The sequence below is a fragment of the Manis javanica genome, chromosome 3, assembly GCF_040802235.1.
Source record: "Manis javanica isolate MJ-LG chromosome 3, MJ_LKY, whole genome shotgun sequence".
Classification (NCBI taxonomy): domain Eukaryota; kingdom Metazoa; phylum Chordata; class Mammalia; order Pholidota; family Manidae; genus Manis; species Manis javanica.
This window is the reverse complement of record NC_133158.1, coordinates 167,013,611-167,020,838: the sequence shown is the minus strand read 5'-3', so window position 1 is coordinate 167,020,838 and position 7,228 is coordinate 167,013,611. Positions and strand designations below refer to the sequence as shown.

General features: G+C 37.6%; 1 non-coding gene across 1 annotated transcript; it reads left to right on the top strand.

Annotated features, from left to right (window-relative positions):
* Positions 1–2,085: 2,085 nt before the first annotated feature.
* Positions 2,086–2,189, top strand: LOC118973289 (U6 spliceosomal RNA). The gene has a single exon (XR_005062555.1). It is a non-coding gene; the product is annotated as a U6 spliceosomal RNA (small nuclear RNA).
* The last annotated feature ends 5,039 nt before the right edge of the window (positions 2,190–7,228 follow it).

The following is a 7,228-nucleotide window of genomic DNA, read 5'->3' as shown; positions in this document are numbered from 1 at the left end:
CCCACTGTCACAGAGAAGAAAAAGGAAGCTTGAGTCTCAGCCTGGGCTCAGGGTGTGAAAATAAATAATCTCCCCTCAGAATTCTTATCGCAGGCCCTCATTTACATGGATTTGAGTTCAAATTTATACTGACTTGATCACAGATCTCCTAAGCCAATAACTCAATTGAAAAAAATTAGCTATAAGTAGATTGGTAGAAGGAAGTGCAAAAACACACCTTATGGAAGATTTCCACAAATAAAAGCCCTGTCAAACATGAACTCCAATCCAAAATTATAGAACACAAATAATCTACCATGAACAAAATTCAGCAGACAAAACAGACAGGAGTAGACCTTTCATAAAATAGAACTATCAGAGAAAGTCTCTTAAATATCAATATTTAAAATAATAAGACACTGTAGAAACAGAATCTATAAAGTTGATAAAGAACCACATAGAAAAGGAAATTAAAAACTGAACAGATGGGTTTAAGAGGTTAAATATGCCTGAGAGGTTACTGAGCTTCAAGTTAAATCTAAGAAACACAGAAAAGTAAAGAGATATAAAACATTAAAAGAAGTTGAGAAATACAGATGAAGCAAAAGAAGGCTATATATTTTTTTTAAATACTAAGAGGAAGTAACATAAAGAAGCAGGGGTGGGGGGATAAGCAATATTATGAGAAAATGGCCGATAAATTCCCAAAATAGATGAAGGAAATGAATTACTCAGATTCAGGAAGCACAGATTCAAGAATAAAGAAAAAATATTCATGACTAGACAAATTATAATGAAATTTCGTGACACCAAAGACAGAAAAAGTCTTACAAGTAATCAGAGGAATGAAAAGTTACTTCTAAGAAATGACAATTAGTCCTCTAAGCAGCAAAATGTTAAGCACAGAAAGAAAATAACTATTAAGCTGAAACTTCATGTAACCTAAAATCTATATCCAGTTAAATTTGTTTCAAGACTGAAAACAAAATAAAGACATTTCATGCAAAACTAAAGAGTTTCCCACCAAAATACTATCTCTGAGATCTACTAAAAGAAACAGCTTGTGAATAAGGGAAATAAACTCAGAAGAGCAAAGAAAGATGAAAGAAACAATAATGAATAAAGGAACTGGTAAACGTGCAGGTAAATCTTTGGGGTTTCTAAAAGCAGTATCACACTAAAATACTGAATAAGAACACAGCATCTAAGATATGAATTAAAAGGCTAAAAGTTTTCTAAAACACTGGTACCATTTTGGAGACAAGTAAATATATTGGATAGTTTTAGATGTTATGAAGTCAACCATGCTTTAATATGTTAAGGACAACCGTTTCCTGATAAGCAGTAGGAGGAAGGGAGAACAATGAAACTTAATCAGTACAATGGAAAGTAGGACAAGACAGAAAAATAAATAAATAAAAACAGCATACATACTGCAAAAAATTAGATGATGGAAATAAATCAATATATACTAATAATCCCAATAAATGTATTAGTAACACAATAAATATAAATGAAATAAACTCATTATTTTAAAAGACAAACCATCAGATTGGTTAAGAAAATCCAATATATACATTGGAAGAAACACATTGAAAACCTAAGGATTCACATATATTTTCAAAGTAAATGGATAAGAAAGATGTATGAGGAAAATATTAATTTTAAAAATCTGGTATAGCTAGTTTAATACCATAAAACTAAACATTAAGAAAAAAGAATTATTAGTAATAAAAGAAACACTACACAATAACAAAAGGAATAATTTTTTAGGAAGACATACAGATTCTAAATTTCTATGCACCTGAGGCATGACCTCAAATTATACAAAGAAGAAAAGGCAGAATTCCAAGGAGAAATCAACAAATCTATCACTAAAGAGAAAAGTTTTTATATACCTCATTTGGTTATTTATAGGTCAAGCAGATGAAAATTGGTAAGTGGAAGACTAGAACAATAAAACTACCCGACTTAATTTAGTGGAGGTATAAAGAACCCCACCCAATCACTAATGATTGCACATTCTCAAGTAGAACTATTGCAAAATTGGGCTACTCTCCAGGCAACAAAGTAAATCTCAACCAAGACCAAATAATTTGTCATATGGATCACATTATCTGACCTCAAAGCAATTCAGTTGAACCCTATAGAGATTAGTATGGCCCCTGTGCAAAAATGACACCCAAATTCATGAAGTATTCCATATTTTTAAGCTGGACACAAAAAGAGAAATAGTATAAGCTTTGGTTTAAATGACATATCTAGCGTAAGAAGAGACAGCAAGTAGATCAGAGGTTACCAGGGACTGTGGAAAAAGGGTATGGGGAATTATTTATTAATAGGTAGAGTTTCTGTTTGGATGATGAAAGGGTGTTGAAATAGTGATGATGGTTGCACAGTATTGTGAACATAATGCTACTGAATTGTCCATTTAAATTAATTAGAATACAAATTTTATGTTATATGTATTTGACCACATTAAAAAAAATCTAAGTATTAAATAAAGAGGGCAAAAGATTTTAATAGACATTTCAGATAAAAGGAAATATGAACAACCTAACAATATCTGAAAAGGTACACCATCTCATTTGTAAGTGAGAACAATACCAAGATATTATTCTTATCAGCCAACAGGCAATAATAATAAAGCCAAACAATTGCTAGTGTTGGTAGGATATAGAGCAATTCACACATTGCTAGTGTGAGTGTCAGTTGGTTCAAATATTTTAAATAGGAGTATGTCATTACTTCATGAAGTTTAACATGTGCTTCCTTATGTAGTAATTAAAGTAAGTACAGGTTGCCATAATAAAGATGATACAACAAAATATGAAGAATGAAATGGCTTAAAGGTAAAGAATTGATTGCTCTGACGTTATCAGTCCCAAAGTTTACTGTCCTGATGAGTGGCACAACTTTTATCTTCATGGTCATTCAGGTATACCCAGTTCTTTCTAAGACATTGCTTTGCCATTACTTGGGACTTGGTCATTTTGTGCAAACTGAAGCTGAGTCATCACTGCATTTGGGTTTGGGCTAGTAGGAAGAGAAAATAGAGCATGAAGGAGGTATACCCATTGCCTTAAGATCTGATCCCAAAGTAGCAAAATGCAAAGCTACTTAGGTTCCACTGATGCAAAATTAGTCCCATGACCAGACCTAACTAAAAGGGAGGGTGGGAAAGATGTCTAGCTGGATGCCATGTGTGAAGATGGGGAGAATGGATTTGGGTGGACAATTAGCAATCTTCACTATCCCCTAGGACTAAGCAATTTCACAGCTAGGTCTGCCTTAGTAACACTTCTGCGTATGTGCACCAGGAGATATACCCACAAAAGCTCATGGATGCACAATTCATAATAGGAAAAAATGGGAAACAGCTCAAATGTGCATCATTGTAGAACAAAAAAATAAGTCGTGGTATATTCATAGACAGGAGCAAAAATGAATGAATTACTGATGCACTATTGAAAAGATGCTCCTAAGGCAATACTAATATTCAGCTGAATGATAAGTATTAATAGATTATATGTGATTACATGCATATATGTTAATATGTACATTATATTCATTATTTTGTATATTATACTTAAAATACCAAGTTTACATCCTCAAAATGAACTATAATTTTTCACCCAACAGGCTGGTAAAACAAATTTTTGTTAATATTAAATGTAGACATGGATGTGGGCAGATGGACAGTAAAAGTACAAATTGCAGTTTTATCCTGTAAGGCATTTTGGCAGTATCTTTAAAATCTTAAATTGGGCACTTCTATGAACTGCTGTTTCACTGCTCAACATTAACCTAGAGAAAAAGCTAAGGAAGCAGTGTGCAGAGATGTTCAGCACAGAAAATTTTGAAATAGAAAAAAAATTGAGAATACTATTAATTAAGGAAATGACTAAACTATGATCCAACCATACGACTAAATATTATTCAAGAGTAAAACAAGCGATGTGGAACTATTTGTGCTTAATGTGAGTAGATCTTCAAAACCAAGCATTCTGTGAAAAGCGAAGTTGCAGAACAAATGAGAGAAAACAGTATTGTATTTCCCGTTAAATGAGTATGTGTGTGTGTGCATGTATGAGTGTATTTTTTATTTGATCTGAATTGTCTCTAAAAAGAATTAGCTGTTTAAAAAAGCTTATATGAGGAACTATTGTTTTAAAATATTAAACTTAGAAATGTTTTTCAACCAGTAAAGTGATGACCATCTAAATAAAACGAAATGAAAAGATGGTGAAACTCATCCATTTACTCAAAAATATTTATTGAGTGCATACAATGAATCCGGGAGGCAGCAGGGAAACAAAGTCCTTTTTTCACAAAATTCAATCGTTTTAAGGATTGAATTTTACCAAAAGTGAAACTTAGAAACCACAATACTAGCCATTTCCATGTATCTCCATCAAGCAAACTCTGGGTTCTAAAATTTTTTGAAAATTGAGTCAATTGGACAAGTGCAGTAATTGCTCAAATCCTTGGTTTACCCATCTGAAAAATGAAGTGAATATATATCTTGCTCAAAAGTCAGTTAGCAGGCACTTGAGAGTGCAATATCTGATCATCCTCTTTATGAAGTGCTTTATATGGTTGATCAAGGAGAAGAAATGAAGGCAATTTATCTTGCTCTTCATAAAGAGTCTAAGATATGAAATGCTCATCCTTATAACAGGAAATACAGTCCAGATCAAAATACTATTAGCTGACCACACAACTAATTGGAGAGTGAGAACCAAAGGGACTTATTAATGATAAAGTCCACAGGTATTTTTCAAGGAGGTCAGCGCAAAACGGGTGCCTTTTTTAACACCTCTGCCAAGGACTCAGTAGTGCAATAGAAAGTATGCTGGTTAAATTTCTGTTTTCACTTCTTGTCTTCTGAAATCTTCCATTTGAAAAATTAGAATTCAGAACGGTTGGCTTTTCTAACAATGAATAGATGAGCCACAGGTCGGCAAGGTTGGCTGTCATGCCCATTAACCACATGCCCGTTAAGCATTAGATAGGTAGCTAATCCAAACTGAAATGTGTATAAAATATACTGGAATTTATACCAGCTTTCAAGGATTTAGTATGAAAAAATATTAAAAAGCTCACTGATCATTACCAAAAGTGAAATATATATATTGATTATATATTGAAATTATTGCATGTTTTTATATTGATTAAAAAGTTTAATACATTATGTTGGATTATATTAAAATGAATTTCACCTGTTCTTTTACCTTTTTAGTAAGAGGTTAGAAAATGTATGGTGTGCTATGTTTCTACCCCAACCAGCTGCTCACTGGAACTATGAGAAACACAATCTGGCTCTCTGGGGCGAGGGGTTGGCAAGGATTAGGCAGGTATTGAGGCCCCAGAGGTGGGTGGGTGGTGAGAGCATCCCAGAGAGGCCAGGCCACCATGCAGAGGAGGTGGGTCAGAGACCCAGGCCTATACCACCACGATATCTCTGCCCACAGACTAATGAGTAGGTAGCCGGCATGCTTAGGAAGCAACTGGCCATGTCAATTTTGCCCTTTCAGCTGTTAGTGCTCACTGCATAGACCTGATGCAAAGAAGAGTGGTCAGAACAGGCAGAAAGACCATATCCACAGCTGAATGACCATAGGCTGGTAAAGAGATGCTAGGTCACTCCAGGAGGAGAGGTACCGTTCTACACAGGAAGAATGATGGAGAAAGAAGGGGTTGTTTTCTGAATAACCCTTCCCCCCAATTATCCAAAATAGCCACCAGTACCTAATGGACAACTGGGAATGTAGATACACTATCAAGAGGTTTGGGGTCTCCCTTCTCCTGGAGATCCAGGCAATTCTCTCTTTCATATCCTAGAATCAGACCTTGAGATAATGATTAGAATGCGAGGAGGTACACAGGATGCTCCCCTTTGCTACCTGGTGCACCCAACCTCCAGCTGTATGTGCTGGCCACCAACAACTCACAGCAGAGCCCTTTTCTGGAGCACTGACTTTGGCAAAATGGGCACTGCCTCAGCTGGAGGATATGCTTGCCCACCCTAGCCTTAGGGGAGGTCCTCAGGAAATAGGGATTCAAAAGGGAGGTTCCCATGACTCCAGTGAGGACCAACTCTGTGGCATTCTTTATGCTCCAGAGCACCCCAAGAGATCAGACTGAAGCCAGTCTCCAGCCAAGACCACCGCTTTGCTCATCTCCTTCCCTGGCCCCATCCCACAGACTCCCTCCTCTTCCCTGACAGCGCTCTGTGACTAAGCCATGAGAACAAGACCCTGTTCCAGGCTCTGCTTCCGGGGACCTCACTAGGACAGAAGGGGAATGAAACATGGATAGGTGAATGGGGAAACAAGACAATGAGGGAGAAACAGCCAATAACAGAATATTATCAAGCCAGTCACCACCAGGGGTGTCTGAAGATTAATCCTGTGGGGAAACTCAGGAAGCCAGTGTAGAACACACACCTAAGAGTCATCCCAGCCAAGGGGCAAGGAAGCTGAGGTCTTTATTCATGCACCGGCTCTCATCAGGCTGCCAGGGTGGAGAGCATCAGCCCCTCAGCACTTGCAGCTGCATGAGTCTGGGCAGGGCAGCCCCCTGAGGTCCCAGGGAAAGCCCCTGGGCCCCAGAGCTGGCAGCTGGAGGTCAGGCCACTGCGCCTGCAGGGCTAGAGCTGAGGAAACATAGGCAGGGCATAAGGGTTTCCACTTCTGACCCCCACGTCCTGTTTCTGCTTCACAAGTATAATGCTTGACTGTCACAGCATCTCCGCTAGGCACCAGACTGACCCAGACAGACTCGGCTCCTCTCTCCTCACGCACACACCCACCTCTCACACTCCACTTGTGTGTGAGGTAGACCACCGAGGATTCAGCAGTGATGAAGGAGATACTTACTTTGCAGAAATACAAAGAGCCTCAGAGAGAACACTGCACATCCCTGTTTTTCAAAGACCTCCAGCTGCCCTCACTGGCTGCCTCAGCACTCGGCTGCCCATGTGACAAGAGCCCATCAAGGGGTTTAGTGGAATAAAAGCATCTTTCATCTTACAAGACTCACTCTCCTTAAAAGGTATTTATTGACTAATAAAGTGATTTTCCTCTCTGTTACATTAGCATTGTAGTATGCCATTATACTGACTTGAGTTAAGAATGAAGTTTCAAGTTTGCATGCTAAATTGGATAGTAAATTGTTTGTATCAGTTCTTGGCTATGTGACTTAGCATAAGGAAGGAGCAGGAATGTGGATACCAGTACTACCCAGA